This window comes from Monodelphis domestica, chromosome 5 (assembly GCF_027887165.1).
Source record: "Monodelphis domestica isolate mMonDom1 chromosome 5, mMonDom1.pri, whole genome shotgun sequence".
In the NCBI taxonomy this organism is placed as follows: Eukaryota; Metazoa; Chordata; class Mammalia; order Didelphimorphia; family Didelphidae; genus Monodelphis; species Monodelphis domestica.
Genome location: NC_077231.1, coordinates 60,495,691 through 60,512,710, shown reverse-complemented (window position 1 = coordinate 60,512,710; position 17,020 = coordinate 60,495,691). Strand labels below are relative to the sequence as shown.

Genomic DNA, 17,020 nt, shown 5'->3' with positions numbered 1-17,020 from the left:
TTTGATCCTTATAACACTCTCCTGTGAGGCAGGTTCTATTATTTTCCCCAATTTTACAGATAAGGGGACTTGGATTGAGTTCTCAGGCTCATAAGCTATCCAGTTGTTGTTCAGTTGTGTCCATCTCTGTGATCCCTATTTTTTTTTTGGGGGGGGGGGTTCTTGCCAAAGATACTGGAATGGTTAGTCATTTCCTCCTCTAACTCATTTTTGAGGAGGATCTGAAGCCAACAGGATTAAGTGACTTGCCTAGGGTCACTTGGCCAATAAGTATCTAAGGTCACTATTGAACTCAGGTCTTCCAAGTCCCATGCTTTAGCTACTGTGCCACCTAGCTGCTCCCTATGACAAGCAAATATCTGAGGCATATTTCGAATGCAAGTCTTCCTGATTCCAAGGCTGTTCCTCTCTTTGCTATGTCCAGTTGCATCCCTGCCTTCCCAATTGACTCATAAAAATACATGCAATTAATTATTCATGAACTAGCTAATGGTATATGACAGGCCTCTGCATTGATAAGTGCTGAGGGCTGTGGTTACAGCAGGTCTTTGAATGATTGATAAGCCCCAGGGAGAGTGAGCAAACTTTGTGTGGTACTTTTGGCTACTGCAGCCCCTTGTGGAGGGATCTGGACAGGTGCTTTATTGCCTGCTAGAGGACTTTTCTCAGAGAATATCATTTAATTGCTTTGCCTGAGCTCCTGTAGAAAATCACTGTCATGGGAGAAGCTACCCCTTTGTGCTGTCACAGGAAAGGGAGTGTCCAAACTCATTTTTTTTTCCTTTGGTCTTTTCTCCCTCTTGGCAGGCAGTCCAGTGAGCTAGTAGAGACAAGCATGCAGAGCTGGGTGGGCATGGAGAGGGTATCTTTATTTTTATAGAATACTTAGCAGTTTCGTTCTGTTTTGGACCTCCCAGAATTCCCAAGTGGTGAGACAGGTACTACATGACCTTGAGCAGTTTTAACTCACCCAATCTGCCTTGGTCTGATTACTTCACCTATAAAGTGAAAGAGTTGGTCTGGATAATCTCTAAGACATCTTCGAATTTGAAATACTTCTATTCCTATTTTACAGAGAAGGAAACTGAGGTTCATTGAGTGACTGAAGGGCCCAAAGTAACATAGCTAGTTAAGAGGCCCAGGCAGAAAAGAAAAAAAAAACTTAAGGGATTATTGATTAATGATTTTTAGTGGTGCCTTTGCATATTAAAGCATTGAAAAATCTTTTTTCTTTATGCTTTGTTTAGAAAGCATTATTAAAATTATGAAGGGAACAATATATCTTCAAGTTTTAAACTATTAAAAAATATATATATATTTACATAGGAAAGAGTGAAACTCCTTAAAATATCCTTGCATTTTTTTAAACCCTCACCTTCCATCTTGGAGTCAATACTGTGTATTGGTCCTAAGCCAGAAGAGTGGTAAGGGCTAGGCAATGGGAGTTAAGTGACTTGCCCAGGGTCACACAGCCAGGAAGTGTCTGAGGTCACATTTGAACCCAGGACCTCCTGTCTCTGGGCCTGGTTCTTAATCTGCTGAGCTACCCAGCTGATCTCTCTCCTTGCATTTTAAAATAAGCCTATTTTTACAAACTGGTTTGGGTAACAGAATTGTTTCGCCTTGGAGATTTAGAAATGGACTAGGGGCTCAAGTCTCTCTGGCTGGGATTTTTAACTGGTGCTCCCTGGTTCAAGATTTAAAGACAAAGGAAGTTGGGTTTTAGAGGTTAGGAACTAGGGAGAGGGGGAGAAGGGTACAGTTGGGTCTTTCTGGAGTGTGGGTTTTCTGATCCAGTCTGTTCTTCTAAATGCTGAAGTATGTTGGTTCCATCATCCTTGCAACCAAACCATTTGAAAAGGCCACTTCACTGTGCCCACATGCCCCTAAAACACCTCTGAGTAACTCTGAATGCTCTTGTAGAGATAGAAACAAAGGAAGGAAGGGGGAGCTGGAGAGGAAGAAGGGGGGGAAGACAGACAGAGACAGAGATAAAGAGAGACCGAGACACAGAGACAGAGATTCTCTGAAGTGTAACTTTTGTAAGGGTAGAGGGAAGAGTTTGTGATGATGGTCCTAAAAGGATTTAAGGTTTAGTTCATGTCATCACAGATGGACAATTCATCAATCCTGCACTTAGAAATTATAGTGTAGAGGGTGAAGAGCAGGAAATAGGAAGAGTGCCTTCCACCTCTTTTAGTCATTTCTACAGAGTAGCTTTTAGCTTCCCTTTAACTCTAGACTTATGTGCTCTCAAGCCATTTTTCTAAAAGTTAACAGATAATGGAAATGACTATGGTGATGTAAGAATGAGATAAAGATAAAAATTAATTTAAGACCCCGATTTACATATCATTTGACAGAAATCAATTTGTTGAATTCAAGAGACCCAGCTTATAAGGGCATAGGCATTTCTATTATGGTGTTCAACAGTCTTGCAGTACATGGCATGTTTGACCACAGGGGTAAGGCAATAAGAGGATTCTAACAGAGACTAAAGTGGGCTCTTCTATCCTCCCTCCCTCATTCCTGAAAATATCCTTTTCCCCAGGGGTTAGATTTCTCATACTTTTTTCTCTAAATCTGGAAGTGACCTGTGACCTCGAATAGATGGATCAAATCAAGGATTATCTCAGGAAATCTGGGGCACCAAATAGTTTCAGAATACTGGATATGGGGCCAATTAACTACATATAAGGTCAGATTAGTTTTAAGTCCTTTTGATCAGATATCAGGCACTTTTCATCTTAAGGGCAGAGAAGATAATCCATCAGAATCTTTTGAACCATCTATTTTTATCATTTTTTGGTACAATTTCCAGCAGCCTGCTTTATTGTTATTTTTTGATACTGTGCCTCCAGATCTTGCCCAGGCTTGAATTCCAGTGGCAAAGCCCCAGTCCTTTCTTTAGTTTAGTGTCCCTAAATTTTGAGGGCTTCATCCCATTGGTGCCAGACTTAGTGAATCCCTAACTGGGTTTGGTCCCTCTGTTGCAGAGAATTCTTGAAATCAAATAATCCACTGATCTTAGTGTTACCGCCCCTACACATACATACTCTACTACCCCTGCCATACCTTTACAGTATTCAGGAGTACAGTTATGTGCCACCATGCCAAATCTACCTTATATTAAAGATATCTTTTAAAATCAGATTTAGAAGAAAAATTCAGAACCTAGGGACATTAGTGGTGAAGAGTTATTTTTCTGGGAAAGGTAAGAATACCATTTCTTAAATATTTTAATGCTATTTGCTTGTGACATGATAGAGGCTTTCTCTGTGCGCTTTATCTATTCAGAGGCTAACTCAGCCTGCTAAAAGTCATTTACCTTTTCTACGCATTAAGTCCATTTCAGCTGTGGTACCTGACCTATTAGTGAAACTGTTATAAAGTACTTTGAGGCTTTGGAATTTAGCCATAATTTACAATAATACATGAGCAGTATAGCAATTGATGGTACCTTTTTTTTTTACCCTTTAAAAGAACAGCAACATCAACAACAACAACAAATCCATTGCCCTTTTAAAAAATTCAAATATAAAAATGAAGAGCTGCTGTTTTGTGGATTTCAAACTTCAAGGAAATCATTTTCTGTAAGAGCTAAAATTGAATGCAAATGAATTCCCATGGGACTCTAGACTTCTCGTGGAATGGTGCTGCAGAAAAGATCTCTCCTCCTCCCTTTTCATTTTTTAAATCATCCAGAATTTATTACTTCATGTATCTTTCCATCCAAGCCTTGGGCTGCCTGTAGCATTTCCAATCAACAGTATTCACCAGTATTTATAAAATCTATATTAGACTGAAAATTGTTTTTGCTTCCAGTCCAAAGGAGTTCTCTCACCTTGTTATTTCCAAGCATTTAGTGTCTAGAGGAAGAAAATGTGGTTCTTTTGTTTTAAAGAAGTTAAGCCCATGGGATCTAGGAGTGGGGTGGGAGTGTCTGTTTTGGGATAAGGGGGTGGGGGGTGGGAGAATGATTTTTGTTAGGCCTATTTTGTTAGGCTTATTGCCACCCTGCCTGCTCTTCTTCTGGCAGAAGATAAGCAGACTAGACAACCTTGAGTCTACCAACACTTTAAAGATTGTTTTCTCATTATATCTTTTTTATGCTCCACTGAACATTTTCAAAAATTCTTTTCATAAACCATTTGCTTCTTTAAAAAACCCTATTAGAATGCTTCTAATGCAGTGAAGCTGCAGTTCATGGGATCACAGATTTGGAGCTGGAAAAAAGGACCTTCAAAGCCATCAAATTCATCCTTCTCATTTTACAGCTGAAGAAAGTAACTTTGAGAGAGATGAAGTGATTCCTTTTTTCCTTTTTTTTTTAAGAATAAATACCATTTCCCCCAAAAGTAGTACCAGTAAAGATGCCTTAGAATCTTGGTGGCACTTGAGGCAGACTTTTGCCACATTTGCCTTCTTTCTCTGTGAAACAATGATGTCTTTTAAAGGCTATCAGTGTTCATCGCTGAGGGTTTAAGAAAATCTCCAGTATCAAAGTGATTGGACCATGAGTGATTGAAGTCAGAGAGACCTAAGTCCTGCCTTAAATGCTTCCTGATTGTGTGACCATGGGCAAGTCACTTAACCTATCACTGTCACAGTTTTCTCTAATGTAAAACAGGGATAATGATGACACCTACTTCTGGAGCACCTAAAAAAAGCTTGTCATCACACTTCCAAGACTGACTGTGTTCATTTTCCTTACACTGAGATCTATCCAAGATGCTTCTAACTACTGCTTCTATTTTGTGGCATAGATTTTTCCATAGTGGATTCCAATGATTCCATCAAGGTGTGGAGGGAGAGAGGACATTAGAAGGCAGAATGGGACGCTGAAAAGGCACAAAGTGGCATTTTCTGGATGCAAAAGTTCTTATTGAGAGAAGGGATTTCATTGCTAAAAATGTTGTTAAGATGTTGACCCAGTCAATTGAAATCACAGCCTTGTAGGTCATCTTCCTCATCTATAAAATGGTAATAATAGAAATAGCACTTTCCTCCCAGGGCTGTTGGGAAGATCAAATGAGATAATTTTTGAAAAGCACATAGCATGTGCCTGGCACATAGTAGGCACCATACAAATGCTAGTTGTTATAATAATGATAATTATATTGGGAAGGAATCTCAAAGGCATCCTCATTTTACAGATAAGGAAAAGATTATGTTACATAAATACAAGTAATAAGAAGCATTATGCATAGGATTTGAACCCTAGTCCTCTGGCTCCAAAGCTTGTTACCCTTTTTATTGTGCCAAGTAAAGTCATCATGTATTAAGAGAAACCCTTGGAAATGTAGTTGTAGCATATTGAATAGATTTCTACAATCTTCTGCCATAGATCTTGGGTCTTCTACTGAATTGGTGTGGACCCCTCAAAGCAGAGCACCCAATATTCACCAATCTGCCTTGCCAGCCTTATCTTCTTAAATACGTAGGAAGAATCTATGGAACAATGCAAAGAATACTAGTATCAGAGTACCCAGGAGACCTGGATTCTGATGCTGCATCTGCCACTGAGTCCTATGTCCTTGAGAAAAAATGACTCCAGAGTTGAAAGGAACATCATTAACTCATCCTTGAAAAGTCTGCTCTCCAATAGATCCTATACTCAAAGATCACCAGCACTGAGAAATTGGCTGATTCCTGAGGTTGTCTATTCCAAGTTTAGATAGTCTTATAAGTACAAGGGGTTGGATAGTGAATATCTGAGGGCTGGTCTCAAATTCAGGATGACCTGGGTTCAAGTCTTGCCCTTTATAATACTATATGAACTATGTGATAACAGGGTCACTGAAATTCTATGCTTCCTTCACTTTAAGTTAAAGCCAATCTTCATAAAAAATCTGTATTGGTAGAGGGAGTTTCTTTACTGGGCTCTTTCCCTATACTAATGATCATATTTTGAGAGCAATTATTTCATAATTTTTAAGAGTAGGTACCACTCTGTTTTGGTAGAATGAGTTTCCTGTATGGATAAAATCACAGATTGCCTCTCCCTCCTAAACACACACACATAAACATTTTTTTCTATGTTGTGTGTATATACATATATATATACACAACCATATAACATACAAGTTATATATCCATATATACAATTCATTATACATGTATGTATCTATATGTACATATGCATACCTATATATATATATATATATATATATATATATATATATATATATATGTTTATATCTGCCCTTGATAGAGGAGATATCTGTTTATTTAACCATCTTTCTATCCATCTATCTGTCTTGTCTCCTTCCCAGCTCTATCAGTGTCATCCTGCTCTCCAACTTATAACGCTTTGCTTGGGCACTCTGAGAGGTTAAGTGATTGATCCAGGAGTCATACTGCTAGTATGTATGAGAGGCTAGACTTGAACCCATAATTATCATTCCTATCATTGCTTATTCCTCCTCCTCCTTTTCTTCTTTTTAAATTCCTTCCCTTTTTCTTATTACTCATCCTCTTCTCTTCCTCTGTTCTTCCTCCTTATCTTCCTCTGCCACTTTCTCCTAATACCAAGTACAATGATTCTTACCTCTCTATCATAATGACAACCCTTCACATACTTGAAGTGCAGTATTCTATTCCATCATGTCTTCTCTTTAGTCTGAGTCCGTGTGTGTGTGTGTAAATGCTAAATACCAGTTAGAGTTTAGTAAAAATAAAGATGTAATTTTTCCCATCCAAATTCATGGACCCCCTGAAATCAATCCACAGACCTCTTTGAGTCTGTGGATGGGGTATTAAAGTGCCTCAAAGGATAGAGAGCCAAGTCTAGAGACGAGAGAACCTGGCCTCAGACACTTTCTAGATGTCTGACCCTGGGCAAGTCACTTAACCCCAATTGCCTAGCCTTTACTACTCTTCAGTCTTGGAACTAAGACTCTTAAGACAGAAGGTAAGGGTTTTAAGAGAAAAGTCTGTGGACCCCAATTTAAGAACACTTGAACCAGCATTGACCTCAGAGGAATGGTTTCCACATCTCTCATCATCTTGGCCACTGTCCACTGGCAGAGAGTCAGTTTGTATCTTTAAAATAAGGAAACCGGACTTAGAGATCACCATCTTCCCTTCCAGCTGTGGTTTCATTGATTCAATTATTCTTTGGCCATAAAGCAACTTAGAAGAAAACGAAAGATGTTTTGACGTTAAGTTCCATTGAGTTTGATGGATCTCTAAATGCAAAATCCATATGTGTGACTGTTGGCTCTTTGCAGTAATAAACCTAGAACAATCTGAAATGGATTTAATTTAAAGTTTCTCAGGTGTTAGCAAATGTGAACATAACCTTAAAAATATTGATTATCTTAATGTTAATTGCTTTTAACTCTAACATAAAAATTAAGCAAGTTCTTTTCACCACTGATTTGTAATGTCTATAAAGGCTATGTTGTTGTTTCATCATTTCAAATTGCGACCAACTATTTGTGACCCCAATTTGGTGTTTCCTTGGCAGAGATACTGGAGTGATTTGCCATTTCTTTCTCCAACTCATTTTACAGGGAAGAAAACTGAGGTCATTTGCCCAAGGCTGGATTTGAACTTAGGTTTTTCTGACTCCAGCATGCTATCCACTCTGCCACGTAGTTATAAATGTAAATAAATATCAGATGAAAACAACAATCCTTAAAAAAGCGTTTAAAAATAATCTGATGTGGAAGCTTGATTTGAAGAGATATGCAGAAAGAGAAATGTCTTGGAACCAAATCTAGGACTTCTAATTTAAACTGATGGCAATTTCCCTTAGAAATGTTGTAGTGATTTCAACTCCAATTTGCTTTGTTATTTTTGTGCATTTTCCCAATATAGTGGCAGTTTTTCCTCCTCGGTATGAAATCTTTAGGATAGGGGCCAAAGCAGGAATATTTTCATCTGAAGAAAGTTATGTAAATCTGCAATGTTTTATTAACCAGTCAAACACCAAAAGAAACCTGTAGACTGCCAACAAGAAGGAAATAGTTGCACAAATCTAAGGATACCCAACCCTAAAGTAGAGGAGAGGAGAAGGAAAAGGGAGATTCCATTTATATTGTACCTACAACGTGCCAGGCACTGTGCTCTAAAGGCTTTACAAATGTTATTTTTTAAAAGTACCATTCCTAAATGTTTTACATGATTGCACATGTAAAATCTATATGAGACTCTTTACCATCTCAGGGGTTACCAGGATGGAAGGAAGAAGAGAATCTGAGAGTCAAGATTCTTTTTAAAATATTGAAAACTGTTTTTACATGTAATTGGGGAAAAATTGTTATAAAAAAGTACCATTCCAACATTCTCTTCTCATGATGAATAAGGAACTATAGTAAAACTTCCTCAACCCTAAGAACAAGGTCCTCATTGGTTTCCTGTATGCCCAATGGTGTGTGGTTCTGCCAACATTTAGGTTTTCTAGATGATGACCTGAGATGCTTAAGTCATGACTAGCCTTCATGCTTCTCTAGTGATAGACACAGTGCCGTCTTTGAACAGATCATGGCAAAAAGGAAAGGGTACTTGCACTGGAAAAAGGCCTCCCTTAGAGTTACCTTTACCACCAACCATGAGGAATTAGAAGAAAACCAAAGTTGGGGGTCAGTTGTTTTCATTTTAAAATTACGTCAGCAAACATTTTGGGACATCTTAATGTCAGACATTGACTGTAGTCAAGGACATCTCGGTGGGAATCCTACCTTAGACTGCTTAAACTATGTTTTACATTGGACAAATCAATGGCTACCTCTTCTCCTTCCTCAATTTCCTCATTTGCAAAATGGGAATGATCCTAAAAGAAATCTCATGAAATAACTTTATTTTTAGCCTATATATATTTTCAAAATTGCTTTGCCAACCTAAAAGGCCCATAAATTAATGTTCTAATAATAATTTAATTTAATTTTTTAATTACTTAATTTATATTTTTATATATTTATAATTTAATAAATTATGGTCAAATAAATAAATTTATGATTTAATAGATTGTGGCCTAATAAATAATTTTAATAAAAATACAAATTTTATAAATTTAGAAATTTTATATGGAATTAATATTTTAATTTTTATATTAAACTAATTATTATAATGATAATTCATAATTATAATGAATGCTATTGTTATTATCATTGAAGTGTAGCATAATGTCATTTGTTGAGCTGTGTCAGACTCTTTGTGACCCCATTTTAGATGTTTTAGATATAGAAGGTTGTATCGGAAGTGATTCCCAGATAAGTTACGTGTAGGTAACCTACCACACATTTCCAGTTAGTGCAGTTCAGGCGAAGGCTTGTATCTGGACAGAATTAGGGGTGCAGTATGTAGCTCCAGAAAGAGCCTCACTAAGTGGGGCTAGCATTATCCAGCCTCTGGTTTTAACCTCTTTAGACTCAGGTTCTAATGAGGTTTACTAACTGGAAACAGACAAGATATATCAATATTTTTATATGAATATCTCTGCCCAATTTTCTGAGTCCTTACATGGGCTTAGAAATTCCTAGCTAGAAAGGAATAGTGAACTGGAGGAATTCCATGGGAACTGGAACCACCTCCAGGAATTGATGCAGAGCGAAAGGAGCAGAACCAGGAGAACATTGTACACAGAGACTGATACACTGTGGCACAATCGAATGTAATGGACTTCTCTACTAGCAGCAATTCAATGATCCAGGACAATTCTGAGGGACTTATGAGAAAGATGCTATCCACATCCAGAGAAAGAACTGTGGGAGCAGAAACACAAAAGAAAAACAACTGCTTGATCACATGGGTCAATGGGGATATGATTAAGGGTGTAGACTCTAAATGATCACCCTAATGCAAATACTAATAATATAGAAATATAGATCTTGGTCAATGACACATGTAAAACCAAGTGGAATTGCTCGTTGGCTATGGGGTGAGGGGAGAAGGGGAGGGAAAGAACATGAATCATGTAATTATGGAAAAATATTCTAAATTATTTAATTAAATAAAATTTTCCAATTCAAAAAAGAAAATACTTCTAAGAAGGAAGGGTAAAACAATAAAGATTATTTTCAAAGGAAAAAAAATCCTAGCTAACTAATATGTCCAATACATTTAACAGTTGGAAACCTGGTGTGTAGAAGAAAGAAAGACAGGGAGTTCTAGAGCCAGGAAGATTCCATCCCTTGCCTACTGGTAGAATGATCCTATGTAAATTCTTCAACCTCTTAAGCCCACAGGCTTCTCTCTGAGACTTTCAATTGCAGATAACTTCCTCATCTAAGAGTTCCATGTGAGCATGTCTCATCCCCGTCTCTTTGTATAATAACAAGTTTTCAAAATATTTTCTCATTTGGGGGAATGCTTGGGGGACATTGGGAGAAATTATATTTCAACCTTTTTTTTCAAACAAATGCCTTTTCCTGGGTGCTAGAAGAGCAGATTTCCTACTTGCAAATTACCAATTCATTTTTTATAAAGACAGCTTGACGAATAAAATTGTTTTATTTGCAAATAAAGAGCTTTATAGGTCTAGAAGAAATGCGGGCCTTAGGCCATCCCCCAAAAAACCCGATGTGACATCTACTCTTGCAGCTTTGCAAATGCCAGCTTTACCTGGATGAGTCATAATTTATGCTGGGAAAAAGGGAAAACTGTCCACTGCCTCCTTTGGGGAAAAGAGGAAGGTAAAATATTTTTGGAAGCCAGTAGCCAGATGAATTTTTGCACTTATTTGCACATGTGATGAATAATACAGTGTCTGAAATACATTTCTATCAGAATGATAGTACATCTCCTGCTTGCACTCTTTTCTAAAAATAAAATCTAATTCACATAATATAATGAGACAGTGTGGTGAAATATGTTGGAAATTAAAGCTGGATATTATATTTAATATCCTATAAGTGCATTTTAGAGTTGCTAATGAAACTCTTTGCAAAGGTTCTGGGGGATACAAAGTGAAGAATGGACTAGCCCTGGCACTCAAGGAATTGATAATATCTTGGGGAAAACCATTGAGGTGGATAGAGTTCTGGACCTGCAGTCAGGTAGACTCATCTTTGCAAGTACAAATCTAGTCTAAGACCCTTCCTTACTGTTGTGTGACCCTGGAGAAGTCATTTAACCCTCTTTATCTCAGTTCCTCATTTGGAAAATGAGATGAAGAAGGAAATGGCAAATTGCTCCAGTATCTTTGCCAAGAAAATCCCAAATGGGGTCACAGAGAGTCAGACAAGACTAAAGTGACTGAACAACAACTACAAAGTAGATACAAGACACATTGAGGAGTGAGAGCCCAAATGGAGACACCAGGTATTTTCATCCAAAAAAAATCCCATCAGATTCTAAAGGAGAAATCATGCCACTTTTAAAGTTTTAGTAAATCCTATGTCTTCGATATTGATGTTGCTGCTAATTCTTATTGGAAGTGCTAGGATTTAGCATGCAGAAATCTCCTGTATTATTTTGTTTTGTAGGACAGAGTAATTATAAAATGCTTAAAAGACTGCCTGGCACATAGTAGGTACTGTGTAAATATTAGTTTCATTGTTAGTATTATTATTATTATAACCAGATCCAGAGTCAATGTTTCAGTTTGCCTTTAGAACACAGGCAATCATTGTTTCACAGAGAAACTATTAAGTAGTCAAATGTCAAACTAATTTACTCAATATGTTCAGCATGCCTGACATTAACTTTGTCTATAGCAGGGCTATTATTTCCCCAGAAAACTGGAAATTAATTATGTGAAAATAGATAATTTTATTTTGAGGTGAAGGAGACATTGGTTTAAATGTTAGCCAACTCTGAACTTTTAAAAATATATATTATGCACAGCTTCTATTTTTATATCATCTATGGGTTTCCCTCCTCTCCTACCTCTCAGAGACAACCCATTCTATTATAAAAATAAAAAGAAAGGGAAAAAATCAGCAAAACTAACCAACATTTAAAAAAAAAAGAAAGAGAACATTCTATGGAGTATTCCATGTCCATGCATTCCTATCTTTGGAAAGGAAAGGGAAGATTTGAGACCCTATTTGGTCATTATATTTTTATGACATTCAATTTCTTCTATTTTATTGTGCCTGCGGTTCTTTTCATTAATACTGTTATAGTCAGTGAATATATTGTTTCTCTGGTTCTGTATACTTCACATTGCATCAGTTCATGCAAGTCCTTCCACACTTTTCTGTAGCCATCACATCCATTAATGTGGTAATAGTCTATTAAAATCTTGTTCTACATTTTAATTATTTGTCAATTGTTTGTTATATTAACTATCTGTCAATTGAGGGACATATTCTTGATTTCCATTTCTTTTCTACCAAAAAAAGTGTTGCTATAAAATTCCATAATTAAGTTTTTTTTTTTTAACATTTACCTTCTTTCTTAAAATCAATACTGTGTATTGGTTCCAAGACAGAAGAAGAGTTAAGGGCAGACAGTGGGAGTTCAGTGACTTCCCCAGGGTCACACAGCTAGGCGGTGTCAGCAGCTAGATTTGAACCCAGGACCTCCCACCTCTGGACCTGGCTCTCAATCTAGGGAACTAGCTGCCCCCCACCATTGAGCTTTGAAGAGAGGGAGTTGGAGATGAGAGGATTTGCATTTTTCTTTGTCTAGGCACAATTTTAGGTGAATGGCATCCTAAAAGAGCTCTATAGAGACTTTGAGTCAGTGGAGAAACACATGCAAATTCTCCTCCTCAGACTTGGTAGCTCTGAGTAAATCACTTAACTGCTCTCAGTTACCTTATCTGAAAATGGGCTTCAAAATACTTACAGCCCCTATCTCACAGAATGTTTGGGAAGAGTAAAGAAGATGATGCAGGTACAGCTTTTTGCAAACCTTAATGCCTATATAAATGTTCAAGATTTTACTTTTAGTCATTCAGGAAACATTCACTGAAATCTTACTATGTTCAGGGCATTTTGTGAGAGAATTTGGGGGGATATAAAAATGAAGACTATCCAGCCCTCGAGGAACTTAACAAGTATTGGAAAATATATATAGAAAATATATATATTAGATATGCACATAGAAACATACTATATACACACAGATCTATATAATAATAACACATATATCTATATGACATATAGATATAGTTAAATAAAATTAAATGTATGATATATATACACATACTTATACATATATAATATATGTATACATATATTTCTACAAAAGCAGAATTCAATATGATCCATAGGAAAACTAAGCAATTGGGGAATTCAAAACAGTGACATACTACCGCTGGCTGGGGCATTGTTATTGTCATATTCAGTTGTGTTTGACTCATCAATAGGTCCCATTGGAGTTATCTTGGCAAAGATACTGGAGTCATTTACCATTTTTTTCTCCAACTCATTTTACAGATGGAGAAACTTACACAAAAAGTTAAATGACTTGCTCAAGATCACACAGTTAAGATACTGGTGTGTTTTGTCATTTTTTCTCCAGCTCATTTTACAGATGGAGAAACTGAGGCAAACAGTTAAATGATTTACCCAATTTACACAGCTAGTGTCTGAGGTCAGACTTGATCTCAGGAAGATGAGTCTTCCTGTCTCCAGGTGTGGTGCTCTATTCACTGTGCCATCTAATGCCTCTTAGATGGGGATGTTAGAGAGAGTTGGATAGAAGAACTCAGAAGACTAAAATAGGTATTTTTTTTTCACACCTTGCTTTTCCTCCGGTCAGTTTTAAAATCCTCTCTTCCCTTTGAGAAGCAGTTGGCTTAGTAGAAAGCTTAAGTCACATTGGGTCCTAGTCTCACCTCTGACATGTATTCATTGTGTGACTTTGGACATGTCACCTAACTTCTGAGTGCCCCAAGCAATACTCTGTAGACTCTCTAATGCTGAAGTGGTAGTAATTTGTATTAACTCCTCTATTTGGCTCTTAAAGACTTGCACAGCCTGGCCCCAAACTGTCTTCCCATCCTCATCTTTCAGTACAGTACTCTCTCCTGTACTAGCCAGACAGGCTTTCTTTTTGTTCATCAAGCATCTCTCCATGTCCTCATTGGCTCTTTCTGATCCCTGGAATGTGTTCGCTCATTCCCTTCTCACTTCCACCTTATAGGAGGATCCCTTTTTTCCTTCCAGACTAAGCTCAGACAATCCTTTCTATGTGGAATCTTTCCTGATTTCCTCAGTTGCTAGTGTCCTTCCTCCCTAGTTATCTTAGAATTAATTACTTTGGATTTATTTATATTTATTCTCTTCATGTTACATGCATGTATACACATGTGTATATAATATGTACATTATATATTCACATACCCAGTTCTCTTTTATTTTCTACATGTATATATGCACACAGTTGTCTCTCATTCAAATGTAAGCTTATTGAGAGCAAGTTTTTAAATTTACTTTCTATTTTTTTCTATTTGTATTCCTAGCACCAGGCACCTAGTAGGAACTTAATAAAAGCATGTCAAATAGGTTGTTGTTGAGAAGATCATCTTCTCCTCACCGGTAGCACTGTAGACCAATAAAATTCCAGTTAATATAAAACGAAAATGTCCCTATAACTATAAACTTTTAGAGTTGACTTGCTGGCTCCTTCAGGCATAGGTACCCATAAACCACTTGGCAAATTTACAAAATCGACTGATACCAAAAAGTGGGTAAGCATCGTAACAAGAAAATTGACCTAAATGAAACCTAAACACCAAAGTGAGAATCAATTAAATGGAATGGAATATTTCCTTTCCACATTAATATCTTTTGCACTATTAAGCCCACTCAGATTTATCCTCAGGAATGACTGCAGTAAAAATGTTGCTGTGTCTTTCAAGGTCAAAATAGAGAGTTTGGGAAAGACATGTAAAGCAGAAGGTCAGATCCTTGGAAAAGCAAGTCAGCCAGCTAGCCCCAGCTGGTCACCTTCCTACTGTTTTGTTTTGTTTTTTTAGCCTGTGAATTGTGCACCTGCGTAGTCTCTGCTTATCCTCCCAGCTTGTCGTTTCTTGTGTGGAATATTTTAATTGCAGATAAAAAAAAAATCCCAAAAACAACACGTGTCATTTTTTTTTGCCCAAATGTGTATTAGTTAGGTTTTATTTATATTCAGGGAACATTAACCAGAATGTTTATTTGAAGCAAAAGCATTTAAAAAAATTAGCCCCTTCGAGCAACAAGCCTTTTTTTATCTTAAAAACTAGGATGATTTTTTAAATTGTTTCTGTCTTAGAACCAATCCTAAGCATTTGTTCCAAGACAGAAGAAGAGGAAGGGCCATGTAACTAGGGTTAAGTGATTTGACCAGCATCATATAGCTAGGAATGTCTGAGGTCAGATTTGAACCCAGGACCCCCTACCTACTGAGCCAACTAGTTGCCCTGAAATTAGGATGCTTCCATAAAACTCCAACTATTTAGGGGGACCATGAATAGTGCCAGACCTGGAATCAGGAAGATTCTTCTTCATGGATTCAAATCTGGCCTCAGATACAAGTTGTGGAATACTGGGCAAATCATTTAACCCTTTTTGCCTCAGTTTCCTTATCTGTAAAATGAACTACAGAAGGAAATAACAAAGCAGACAGGTATTTGCCAAGAAAGCCCCAAAAGGATCACAAAGAATCAAGCACAACTTAAGTATAAGTTACATGTAATACAATAAAAGTAACTTATTAAAATACAACTATACTGAAGTCATAGAAGGAGTTCTTGCATTGAATCAGAGGATACATGAGAGAAGTAACATAGTTTAGTGGGAAGATTGGAGAATCAGCTATCAGGAGAGAGCTAGGTTCAAATACCAGCTCCATATTCATTGAATGACCTTGGACAAGTCACTTAACCTTCTTGACAGCTATAGAATGGAAATGGTGACAATACTTTCAGTTTATCATCTCATAGGAGTATTATGAGGAAAATGCTTCGTGGATGTTAAGGTCATAGATCCTTAGGGCTACATTCAGCCTATTGAATCTTTAGCTTTTATTAGAGAGATGGAGAAAATGAGATCTCTGGAGGTTAATGACTTGCCCAAGGACAAACATGTAGTAAATATTAGAAGGATGCCATCCTGGGGGCAGCTGGGTAGCTCAGTGGATTGAGAGCCAGGCCTAGAGACGGGAGGCTCTAGGTTCAAATGTGATCTAGACACTTCCCAGCTGTGTGACCCTGGGCAAGTCACTTAACCCCCGTTGCTTAGCCCTTACCACTCTTCTGCCTTGGAACTAATATGCAGTATTGATTCCAAGATGGAAGGTAAGGGTTTTTTTAAAAAAAAGGATGCCAACCCAGGTTCTTTGACTTCAGAGCTATTGGGCTTCTTTCCACAACTGCTCCGTTAAAGGGCTGTAAAATTAAATTGTTAATAGAAATATTTCTAAGGTAGGTTTTGACTTTTAGCTACTATGAATCTGTGAACACAAAAATGCTTTTCAAAATTATGCTGGGGAATTTTAAGAATTTTTGTTTTTTTAACCCACCCCCGAGACAGATTTTGTTTTGCCAATAGTAGTTCCAGTCAAACTGTGGCTTGAGAAAACTGAGTCTTGGACAGGGAAGGTTCACTAAGTAAAGATTTGAATGCAAGTTTTTTGATGCCAGAACCATTGTTCTTTCCTTGTTATTTTTCTTGGTAGATAAGCTCCTTGAGGGCAGGACATATTGTAAAAATTTTATCTTTGCACCAATCACATACAGAAAGCTTTTGCTAATTGTTTGGGGAACTGAGTTGGATTCGATTCCATAAATAATTAGTGTCCAGTGATTATGATGGCTATTGGTTAGATTTTTTTAAGGTTCCATTTTTTAGAAGAAGGTTTGGGGAAGAACAACCCCTCTCGAATGTTACCTTAAGGACAATCATCTTTATTTCCAGTCTCATTCATTCATCTCAAAGCCTTCCTAGAAGGGGAATGGCTATTGGTCCACTCTGGTCCTCTCTTTGTTCCTTCCTCTCTGGGAAACATGAAGACTTTCAGGAAAACAATGGCTTCCAGGTAAACAATGCCCCCCCCCCCCCCCCCCCCCGCCCCCAGCTTTCTCAAACTTCTGCAGCATGTGAATTGGAGTTGGAGGATTGAAATGTCAGATAAAGAA

The 17,020-nt window shown here is 37.4% G+C and overlaps 1 protein-coding gene across 2 annotated transcripts in view; it reads left to right on the top strand.

The window, feature by feature from the left end:
* LIN7A (lin-7 homolog A, crumbs cell polarity complex component) overlaps positions 1-17,020 on the top strand; it is a 214,422-nt gene that overhangs the window by 3,341 nt on the left and 194,061 nt on the right. The window contains exon 1 of one of the 2 annotated variants that reach the window (XM_007503106.3): positions 186-929. The exons of the other annotated variant lie outside the window; for it this stretch is intronic. The gene's annotated coding sequence lies outside the window, so the exon portion shown is untranslated. Of the gene's footprint in view, positions 1-185; positions 930-17,020 lie in introns of those variants that run through there. 2 annotated transcript variants of the gene reach the window in all.